The sequence below is a fragment of the Perca fluviatilis genome, chromosome 9 (genome assembly GCF_010015445.1).
Source record: "Perca fluviatilis chromosome 9, GENO_Pfluv_1.0, whole genome shotgun sequence".
Lineage (NCBI taxonomy): Eukaryota > Metazoa > Chordata > Actinopteri > Perciformes > Percidae > Perca > Perca fluviatilis.
In genome coordinates this window covers 4,501,881-4,514,231 of record NC_053120.1, presented here as the reverse complement: position 1 = coordinate 4,514,231, position 12,351 = coordinate 4,501,881, and the positions used below count along the sequence as shown (strand labels likewise).

Sequence of the window (12,351 nt, the reverse complement as noted above, 5' to 3'; positions counted from 1 at the left end):
CAAATGTGTGCATTTGAAGCGTGCACAAGGAGGCTAACCTAGCTTACCTTAACAAGGTAAAGGAGAACGCAAAGCCCCTTTGCCCAAAGCAGAAGCTAACCCCGGTACAGGGACTGGATGTTTGTTGATTAAAATAAAACAAATGAAAAATGCACTTTTAAAGAATCTGGGTCTGAAGAATGACATGCCAGTCAGTGAAATCACGGCGTGTGCCATCTTCAACCAGAGGTGGGTTCAAACTTTGCTGAGCTGCACTTTCATCTTTTAGCATTGCTTTGAGGCTTTGCAGTATTGGGATATAGTGATAGTGCCTCTTCTGCCTCTTCTGCCCTCTATCATTGTACCCAAGTGAGATTTCAACAGGCTGAACATAGTTAACGTGTGTCGTGTTATATTGAAGCCTTCAATGGTGTGTAGTTAAAGGACCATATGCATCCAAGGGGCCGTGCATTGGGTTCTGCTCGTATGCACTGTTTCCAAGAAGTGTTAATGTCTCTGTTGGAGCACCATACTGTTCAAGGTCTCGAGATAGTACATCCATTGTGTTTTCATGTTGAATAGTTCTGAAGAGTTTTCATTTCATTTGCTATCTCTGTAATTGTGGAGGCTGGGACTAAATACTTTGCCTGCAAACCTAAGGAAAACAAAGCTAGATTATCTGTGTAGGCATCTTGCACTTTATCATTATCAACATCTTTACTTTGGTCTGCATCACTCCCATCCATTACATCAGGTCCATTATCCTCAATATGTGTTCCCTCACCTGAAAAAGACTGTTCTGCAAATTTGTAAATCCTCTGTGATTCCTGGAAATATGAGATGAAAAGGATGTCTTTTACATTGAAATTCTTATTACATCCAAGAAAGGAACAAGGTACATTATTTCCCTCTTTTATGTGTCCACTTAAGTGTGTCATGAGCCCTGCAAAAGTTCAATGAACACCTCAACTGTACAGGCACACACAGTTTGTCTGGTCCCCACAGCTGGGTGTGTTCGTGATATGTGAAAAGCAAAGCAGTTGAATGAGGAAAACATTCTTTCACAATCTTTATGGCCACATAAAAACAATACATTGTGAACATGTCTATGTGATCTGCAGTGCTTTAGATATTCAGTCAGTGAGACTTATTGAAAGTCACAAACACTACAAGCCAACATAATGGTATTCTAACGTTAATCCTCCCTCCACCAAGCAAATGCAGATTGTTCAAAGAAACAGAAACAGAAACTGAACTGTTAATACGTTAACATGGGTTGAGTCTCCCCTCCAGTTACACCTCAGCTTACAAGACAACTTAGCTACTGAGCAGCAGCCAATCACACAAAGATTCACAAAACCACTTCTTAAGTTTCAACTTAAGTTGATGAGTTTAAATGTTCTTCTTCTTGAAGATCTATTATGATGCCACAGTGAAATATTCAAACCCAATATGCCAGCAGGGTTGCCACTATAGGCTACTGTTTTAGTTTGCTTACTGTTAGTCAATCAATTAAACTTTATTTCTATTGCACATTTCATACAGAGGTTTGCCAGAAACTCTTCTATTTCTCTACACATTGGGCTTTTGTTTTTGTGCTTCTTCAGGGTTGTGATGCTGGTCTCCCGATAGATAGATTTTTGTGGTATCTTCACCACCTTCATGTGATAGGCCTATCGTAGTGACCCTTCTCTGTCTTGTTGATTAAAGTATAAATGTTTTGCATAGATGCTGTAAAGCATCTGTTTGTCTGCAGGTTCCAGATCTCTTTTTAACAGTTCCTGGTATATCTGCTCAGCTTTATCCTGGCTGTAATTGAACTTTGCATCTAAAGTATGTTGTTAAAGCACGCAGCCTTAAATAGTCACGCTGAAGTCGGAGCGGATATCTGAGGCGTGGCGCTTGCAATGTTAACTTTCTTTTTCATTATCTCACCTTGACTTTTGTTTCCCAGGAATGGAAACCTAGAAACACACTTGGGGAAAAAAAGCATGACTCACTTTGTCATAATATATTTTCTCTTAAGTTGATGAGTTTAAATGTTCTTCTTCTTGAAGCTATGTTATGATGCCACAGTGAAATATTCAGACCCAATATGCCAGCAGGGTTGCCAGTATAGGCTACTGTTTTAGTTTGCTTACTGTTAGTCAATCACTCAAACTTTATTTATATTGCACATTTCATACACATCAGTGTAACACAGTGCTTTGTACAAAAGCGACACAATAACTGCGCAATTCTACAGAGAACCAGTGCGTGCAGAGATCTATGTGGACACTTTGAGCAGCGTCTGTCTGTCTGCAGATTGTCGGTATGACAACAGTTACCGTGGAGAGACACCTGCATTATGACGCTCTGCTGCCAAGTTACTGTTTGGTTACTTCACACTTAAATACACAAAAGCTTCAATTATATTTCATCTGTTCACATATAAACTTGGAGATAATTGTTATACAGTTGTATGTGTTTAATGTTCATCTGTGTTCGCTTAAAAATTGAAAGCAAAAAAACTATTTGGCAGCAGCTTTTCAAAGTTATAGTTTGATTAGCGTCCATCATCGTCCCTGAATGTGTTGGGTACAAGAATATATAGTTACCACCAAAAACATAAAGAGGATTTCTTGGGTCATATAATGTATATTTAATAGTATCGTAGGCTACAAATGGCGATCATATTCAGGTTATACATCAAATGGTGTATGGTGAAGGGTATGTGATGATGTGGGGTTATGGTGAAGGGTATGTGATGATGTGAGGGTATGGTGAAGGGTATGTGATGATGTGGGGGTATGGTGAAGGGTATGTGATGATGTGGGGGTATGGTGAAGGGTGTGTGATGTTGGGGGGGCTATTTTAATTCCAAAGGCCAAGGGAACTTTATCAGGATGCATAGTATCCTGGATCCATGAAATAACTGGCCTTTAAAAATAAACATCTGCCTGCCTCTATGGGAATTTAACATAGGGGTGGACTGACTTATGCCCCCTGTATTTTAAGGAAGAAAATGTATTTATTTATATATACATTATTCATTCACAAAGAAAATTGGTGTCCTTTTTTTCAATTTCCAAAGATGGTTTTTATTCCTCTTTTTAGTCAACTTTAGCATGGGTTCATAAACTATAGCACCACTATATGTGGATACTTTGAGCAGCTTCTGTCTGCAGGTGAGCTGGGACAGCGGTTACCTAGGAGAGGCCTTGCATGATGACGTTCTGCTGCCACCTACCAGTGTAATCAGATTACTGTTTGTTACCACTTCACACTGACAGGGGTCAGTTTCACTGAAAAACACTTCTAGTAGACACATGGTCGTTTTATTCGACACCTTTGTCACTTTTCCGATGTTTTTTTTTTTTTTTTTTTAATGTTTTTGTCAATGCGCTTGCATGTTTATTTCCAACATGTCACCTTTTTATCAAAATTTTTGGCACTTTTTTCAACATTTTTGTAACTTTTTTCAACATTTTGTCACTTTTTTCAAGATTTTTGTCACTTTTTTCAACATTTTTGTCAACATTTTTGTCACCTTTTTCATGTTCTTTTTATCTGTTTTTTCTCCAAATGCTATAAAATTGAATAAAACACCCAAATTCAATGAAAGCAGTGAACTGATCAGTTATTTTACCTGTTAAGGCGTGGTATGGAAACCATCCATGTAATTGTTTTGGACATTTTGGTTGAAAGAAACCCAAATTTCTGATATAGCCTAGAAACATTTTGAAAATGGGTCAAATTTCAACGAGGACATTAAGAGGGAAAATCATCTTTAACCTTTCACCTTGGATATATTAATATACAGTTGTATTTGTTCGATATTCATCCATATTGAAAGTTAAAAAAACAATTTGGCAGCGGCTTTCAAAGGTTATAGTTTGGTTAACGTCTATCATCGGTCCTGTGTGAAGTTCTGCAAAATTGTGTAGAAAAACAGGAATTTCTTGTATAGGTACCCCCCCAAAAGCATAAAGAGGATTTCTTAGTTCATATAATGTATATTTAATAGTATTGTGTAGGCTACAAATGGTGATCATATTCAGGTTATATCAAATTAACTATTACATTAACAGTTTATATTTCTTACAGCAAAGCAAACTTCATACACAGAGTATTATGTTCTTATTTAAACTTAAACATGAAAACATTCAACACAAAAGGAATATAATAAACACCATGATAAAGTTAAGAAAAACATCTGATCAAAATATATATGAATTAATTATGTAATGTCCACAGTGGATGTTATTTAAAGGACTAGTGTTATTAAATGATTCAGCTTGTTTGATACAGATCTAGTGTACTACTGCTGACAAGTTTCAGAGTCAATGTTATTTTTTTATTTTAATCAGAATCAGAATTTAGTACATACAACAAAATATAATACATTATATATAAACATACACACATAACAGCCTTTGTCTTCTATTAAAGGTGCTCTAACCGATGTTGGGCGATGTCACTTCTTGTTGACGCTCAAAGTATTGTCAAACAAAACAGAGGCTAGCTCGCCCCTCCCTCCTCCTCATCCTGTCCCCTCCCCCTACCTTCCACACACTAACCCCCCAAACCCCCCACCCCCAAATCCTTCTTGTCGGTTATTGGCTGGAAGACTGTTTGTTATGTTTGGTGGTGCAGGTTGGCGCAGTTTGGTTTTTTTGCCGTTTGTGGAGCCTGGGCTGTCTACAGATAAAAAATGTGGCCTAAAAAACGCGTAACATCGCTTAGAGTACCTTCAACTGTACTAAAGCGCAGACAGTTGGCTTTATGGGATACATAGCTTTGTGATAACCATGAAAAGACCAAAACCAACAACGTGTTGATCGTACATGTTCTGAATAAGATGTTGCTGCTTCTGGACCAGCAGACCCACAGAAGGATCAGGTTTTCCTGATGATTGCAGACCTGCCAACGTTGAAGAGCACGTGGCTCATCACTACCTTCTAGATTACAATAAATTATTATTACTGTGTAGAGGAGTGGATGAATGGCTGTACATGTAGTGAAACTACTATACAAATGTTTTCTTATATCCTGTCCCATATTTTGTGCCCATATATTTGTTAGTCTAACCAACAGGAGGCAGGGAGAGCTAATACATATGCCTAAGTACTTCTGTGTTAAAGATGAGAGTCAGACCAGGTTAACACGTAGCCTTCTTCTGATTACTGAAGGGAAATGAAGTAGTCTAAGTAATGATTTACTCACAAAGCAACTTTAAATAGGCCTAAAGCAACCACTAAAAAAGCACAGATTGAAGCCTGACACGCTATAGTTACTTTCCACCGCCGATAAAATGTAATATTACGTGTAGCAAGACTAAACATTAATTCTCGACATGTTATCTGTAAGTTGCTGTCACATTGCTGTCGTCACTGACAGGACACAGATGTTGTCAGTTACCGTCTGGTTCTGGTTCTGACCACGGGGAACAGTGACGGGACAGCTCGCTTCAACGCAGCGTTAACAACCGTTAACAAGTCAGGAAAATAATGTCAAATGTATCTCTGCAGTCATTTCAACCACTGAATTGTAACGCGTTACTCCCATCACTGATGGAAACTATGAACGCTATTTTCTTATCATACATTTATTTTTAATAGCATAATGTTTCGGGGGGTGGGGAGTAATTGTTTATGACACTGTGTTCGTTACCTGTTGCCCCTCGGTGACTGATGTCGATGTCTTTCTTGCACACGGTGCAGAACGCGTGATGAGGTTCTACATACTGTCTATGTGAGGTAGCCTGGACAGGTGGAGGAAAGGCCATCTCTCTCGTTAAGAAATCGTTCCGAACCTTTTTTTGAGGCGGTTCAGCCATGGCATGCAAGCCTACAGTTATCCGGACAGCCTGGCTTGCTGAGGCACTGAATTGAATTGAACGCACGAAGCATTTGGCTAGGAGGGGCAGGTGGGCGGAGGGTTAAAATGGGAGCTCTGATTGGCCGACAGCTTTTCACTCCACTGCTCAGCGGCAGCATCAACGTCATAGATTGCAAAGAAACTGAAACCAGAGAAAGCGAGATGCAACAAAATCATGTATCTAGAGAGACGCGGATCGTACAAAGCGTGCCAAGGGTGCGTAAGAAGCGTGCGAGGTCGCAAAATCGGTACATGTTGGCAGGTCTGTGATTGTAATCAATATAATGTAATGTACAGTATGTACCTACATTTAATCTGGAGTTAGAACCAGTGCTTTTAAAAACACTATGGCTCTTGTAGGTTTGCCAGAAACTCCTCTATTTCTCTACACATGTGGCTCCTGCCTCTGTCTCTAATCTTCTTCAGGGCTGTGATGCTGGTGTCCCGATAGCTAGATTTTAGCGGTATCTTTGCCACCTTCATGTGATATCGTAGTGACCCTTCGCTGTCTTGTCGATAGAAGTATAAATGTTTTGCATACATGCTGTAAATCCTCTGTTTGTCTGCAGGTTCCAGATCACTTTCTAGCAGTTCCTGGTATATCTGCTCAGCTTTGCCTGCGCTGTAATTTAACTTTGCATATATACTTGCAAGGTCTATTTTCTTTGCAAGTGAAGAATCAGGTTAAAGAGCAATCACCTCTTTATGGAGACTGATTGCTCTGTCTATCACGCTTTGCTCTGGGCGACTGTCCCTGAAATAAATGAGCTTGACTTTGTAGCAGTGTGCGAGACATCTCTTCAGATAACGCTCATCTGGATGTTTTCCCAGAGCCTCCTCTGCCAAATCAATGGCCTCATCAATAGCTACATAGTAACTGTAAACCTTTAGTAATGGTATAATACCACTGTAGTTGCTCACAGGATTTCTCAAAACCTTTCTGGCTAACTCACGTGCTTCATCTTTGATTTCTTCTCCGTGGTCAACACGTAGAGTTAAGTAGTGAGCAGCGAGGAACAAGTTCTCTGGATCCTGTTCCTTGGCCACTCTCATTTTCTCCAGAAGGTCAGCCACCTGCCCTGTGTCTCTCTTATCACAAGTAACCACTAACCCTAAGATGTAGCTGGTGTTCCACTCCACCATGTCCGGCTGCATCCTGATGGCTCTCTGGAAGTAATCTGCAGCCTCTTTCTTTTGTTCTCTGCTGAACTTCATCAGGGTCCAGCCTTTCTCAGCGTAGATCTCTGGATGTAGCTGGTCCTGGGATGGAGATGGGTATTTATTCATCAGGGCGTTGACCTTTGACAGGTAAGCCTGACTCTGTGCTTGGTCTCCCAGGTGGTGGTGCAGCCACGCCAGGTTCCCGTAGTTCACCACCAACCAGGGACCCTCATCTGCGTTTCTTATCTTGCTGAAGGCCTCTGCAGCCTTGTTGAAGAAACTCTGGGCGTCTTCGGTGAACCCCAGCTTGTACTGAATGAACCCCCGCAGGTTGTAAATGTGACCCAGCCAGCTGTTCCCCTCCTCGGTGCCGATGTCCTCCAGCTTGTCCTTGCGACATAAAAGTAGGGACTCGCTGGTCTCCAGATCCCAGGTGAAGTGGCACTGCAGGGCCTCCAGTTTGGACTCCAGTGTTGTTTGACTCTGAGCAGCACTGATGGAGAATAAAACAACACTATAACAGTAAGTTAACTTAATATGCTCTAGTCTAAGCTTTAAGTGTTTGGATAATCACTGTAGGAAGGCAGTTCCAACTATTTTAACCCCGTACTGAGAAGACTGTTTGGCCAGACTTACTACTGTACGTCTACTGTACAACACAGTCTCCCCTGGTTGTTGCCCTAGTTACCCTAGTTGCTCTGCCACTGCTCTTCTTCTGTTGTATAAATTCACCCAGTGGTGGAGGTGCAAGCCCATGTCATAGTTTGAAAATGGGGCAGGCATCTAGATAATGTAAAAATTAAACAAGTTGTATTTAGTAGTGATATGGCAGTGGTGATAGCTGATAGGTGTTTGATCTATTGTTTTTAAAGTTTGCTTATAAAGGGTTTCTATTGGTTTAAGAGTTGTCATGTTTGCTTGGGACCAGCTTTTGGGAAAAGATCATGGCATGCAAAGTTTGGCTGCCTCTGTGGTTAGATATGGCCTTATGTGTCTCAGGTTAGTCAGATTATATCTGATGGTATTAGCCACCTTTTTAACATGTTTTTTTAAAAGTTGTTCATTTTTTTCACCTTTTCAGATATCAACTTGTAGATATTGTTGTACAGTTGTAGGCTATAAACATAGGTTTGGCAGCAGTTTTTAACAAGTTGCAGTTTGATAACGTCCATCATCGTCCTGATTGTGTAGAATACATGAATGTCTTGTATAGTTACCATCAAAACACAACAAACACACAAAGCAATGATATGTTAGTTCACATAATGTATATTTAATGCTATTGTGTGTGCACAAATAACAATCATATTCAGGTTATACATCAAATTAACTATATACACATGGTATAATGTTGTTATACAAGCTCTAAATACAGTTCAAAGGAAAAACAATTCTGAAAACATTTTAAGCAAGAAATAGGCCGTGCAGTTGCTGAATGTCTTCATTTCAGATCGACAACGGTCAGTTTAAAAGATTTCCGTCTACTTCTACTGGATAGTCACGTCGCGTTCAACGGATTCATTTGCATAAAGCTGGGCATCGGCCAGCTTTTTGACGCGCAGCGTTTTTTCAAATGCAGCGCCGCCTTCCCGAGATGCTTTGCCTGCACATTGTGGTCGCTTAACGTTACCCATAGGAATAGAGTGGAGCGCGACCGAAGCGTCGCACGGTCAAATGGATCTGTAGCCTGCCGTAATCACCTGGGAATTGTCAGCGTGTTCGTTTGATGAGAAGAAGGTAAAAAAGTCACTCCAACTTCAGATAAAATCGCTACAACTTCTCTCCTTCTGTTCAAGATTTATTCCCAAGCAATACGGCAGAAAAAGGGTACAGGAATACACAGCTGTGGGCAAGAGTTTGCTTCGTTCTGAAAACTCTGCAAAATGTGCCCCGAATCCTTTGTCTCAACAGTTTAAATACTATTCTACTCCAGCGCGTTCTTCTCTTATTGGTCCTGGCAGGTGTCAGGTCTGTTTTGTGCGTCCAATGGCTTTTCCAGACGTCTCCTGAGGGGAGGGACTCTCCTTGAAACATGATAAGCCTAGTTTTTAAATGTTGCATTAAATGTGTCAAAACTGGTTAAAAGTTCAAACTAAAAGCACATATATGATGTATGTTCCTTTAATTTTTGACTGGCATGTTTATCCTCTGTCAAGGAGCTTCCCTGATCTTCGCACCTGTTCCAGTCGCACATCCTCTCTCTGGACAAAGAGCTGGCAATGTGCCAGCCTGTATCACAGCGGGAGACTGCTGACTTGACACAAAAAGTAGCTGAGTTCAATAGTTCAGATGACGTCATCTTCTGTAACTTTCCAGAATGGAAAGTTACCAGGGGAAGGCCCTCTAGGCTGTCCCAAAAATGGAATCTTCTCATCAGACACCCTAGCAACAGGCTCTGAAAATTCTCATTGGAGGATTTCTTTCTATGCTCTATGTTAACCCTTTATCTGCACTACGAGTACACTGAAGTCAAATTGAAACATTCCATTACATAGAAAGAAAGTTATTAAAACTGATTGATCATATAATCCAGAAAGTCATTAGTGATTGCATTTACTCAGGGCCTTGGTGTGACTTGTTTTGTTTAACTTAGGCACATGTTAACTTTTATTTTTTCTTCACAGAATAACAGGGACCGCCCACGTGGTTACGTTGTTTTTCCGACTGGTAGCGTTCACATGGTCGGGATGCGCGTTCTTCTTCTTCTGTTATATTGGCGTTTGGCATAACAACTTGTTGCATGACTGCCACCTGCTGTTGGCCGTAGCCGAGAGCATCAGGTGGGTGAAAACATGGAGGCCACAATAACAAAAGATCTGCTGCTGTTTTCTTATACGAGCATCCAAACAGCACATGGACAGGTGTGTTTTTGTGTTATCTGCAGGACAACCAATGGGAAAGGACACAGATAAGGTGCTGTTTTATACTCATAGGCCTATTTATGAATAATTTGGAACATGTTATGTCTGTGCATGTTTCTTGGCAGAGGCGTTTGTCCACAATAAAAAGTTTATTGTCATTGAAATATGTTCAGTATGTGCCTCCATCACACATCAGTTGTCAACAACGCGTCACCAACTGGGAAACTCTGTTAGCAAAATCGAGCCCCAGTTTCCCACCTCTGATTCCCACAGGAAGTGACGTGAATGGTGACGTTTTCACTCGGAAAAACGTTTTTCCGATGTCCATGAACGCACGGTGAAGCTGTGGTTGCTCTCTGCTCGGCGCCAGATTGTTAAGTCTAGTCACGTAGGTGAAACATCCAGCTCGTATCAGTCTCTGAACCTTTTGTATTCCGCTGTTTTTTGCCTTACCTGCCTTAATTCCATTTTTTGTGCTCTTAAGGAAACCACTCTGTTCTGCTATTTTTTGACCTGCCTGCTGACACCACTATTCACCTGCCATCACCAGCCCGCATGCTTCGTCATCTCTGTCTGTGTCAACTGCTTGCTCTGTTGCCTGAGAGGACTCCTTCACCAGCCCCATTCAGCTATTCTCCAGTTTATTTATTAATAGTAATAATAATAATAGTAACTAATAACCCTTCACCATACCTAGAGATTGGCATGGGGTACTTTCCATAAGATCATCTCTCAATGCAAATCAAACCAGCTATTAGGCTAACTGAGATAAAACCATGCCAATCTCTAGGTATGGTGAAGGGTAGGTGATGATGTGGGGGTATGGTGAAGGGTATGTGATGATGTGGGGGTATGGTGAAGGGTATGTGATGATGTGGGGGTATGGTGAAGGGTATGTGATGATGTGGGGGTATGGTGAAGGGTATGTGATGGTTGGGGGTATGGTGAAGGGTATGTGATGATGTGTGGGGCAATTTTAATTCCAAAGGCCAAGGGAACTTTATCAGGATCCATGAAATAACTGGCCTTTAGAAATAAACATCTGCCTTCCTCTATGGGAATTTAACATAGGGGTGTACTGACTTGTGCCCCCTGTATTTTAAGGAAGAACATTTATTTATTTACGATACATTATTCATTCACAAAGAAAATTGGTGTCCTCAAGAGTTGGATTTTTCCTCTTTTTTTTATTTATGGCATTAAGATCAATTTCCAAAAGTCAACTTTAGCATGGGTTCATAAATTTATGAGCACCACTGTATGTGGATACTTTGAGCAGCTTCTGTCTGCAGGTGAGCTGGGACAGCGGTTACCTAGGAGACGCCTGCATGATGACGTTCTGCTGCCACCTACCGGTGTAATCAGATTACTGTTTGTTACCACTTCACACTGACAGGGGTCAGTTTCACTGAAAAACACTTCTATTAGACACAACATCTCTATTTAACCCTCGTGTTGTCTTCCCGTTGACAGTGCAGTTTTTAGTTTTTCTGGGTCAAAAACGTTTTAGTCGTTTTATTCGACACCTTTGTCACTTTTCCTGATGTTTTTTGAAGGTTTTTACGATTTTTTTTTTTTTATGTTTTTGTCAATGTGCTTTGCATGTTTATTTCCAACATATTTGTCACCTTTTTATCAAAATTTTTGTCAACATTTTTGTCAACATTTTTGTCAACATTTTTGTCACCTTTTTTCAATGTTCTTTTATCTGTTTTTTCTCCAAATGCTATAAAATTGAATAAAACACCCAAATTCAATGATAAGACAACACGTGCAAATAAACCACAGCACGCAACAATAAGACAACACGTGCAAATAGCCCACACCACAACGGAAGTGTTTCCAGGGGACACTTTAAGTGATGCACACGTGCCTCAACCATTGGCTTTCCGGTTACATAGACAGACCAACAACAGTACAATTTTAACAATTTTCGCCATTTATTCATCACTAAATTCACTTGTGATACGTTTTAGGGCAGAAATGAACTCTTTAGATTTCGAATATATATTTTTTTTATATTTCGTTGTCACAGACTAGAAACCTTTTGACATCAGGAGGGTAAATCATCTTTAACCTGTCACCTTGGAGATATTAATATACAGTTGTATTTGTTTGATGCTCATCATGTTGAAAGTTAAAAAAACAAAAAATAATTTGGCAGCAGCTTTCAAAAGTTATAGTTTGGTTAACATCCATCATCGTCCTGTGTGAAGTTCTGCAAGATTGTGTAGAAAACAGGAATTTATTGTTTAGTTACCACCAAATCAAAACAAACTTAGAGAGGATTTCTTAATTCACATAATGTTTATTTAATAGTATTGTGTAGGTTACAAATGACGATCATATTCAGGATATACATCAAATTAACTCTTACATTAACAACTGTTTATATTTCTTACAGCAAAGCAAACTTCATACACAGAGTATTATGTACTTATTTAAACTTAAACATGAAAACATTCAACACAACAGGAATATAATAAACACC

General features: G+C 40.1%; 1 pseudogene; it reads right to left on the bottom strand.

Annotated features, from left to right (window-relative positions):
* Positions 1–6,101: 6,101 nt before the first annotated feature.
* Positions 6,102–10,485, bottom strand: LOC120565609 (annotated as a pseudogene).
* Positions 10,486–12,351: the final 1,866 nt, after the last annotated feature.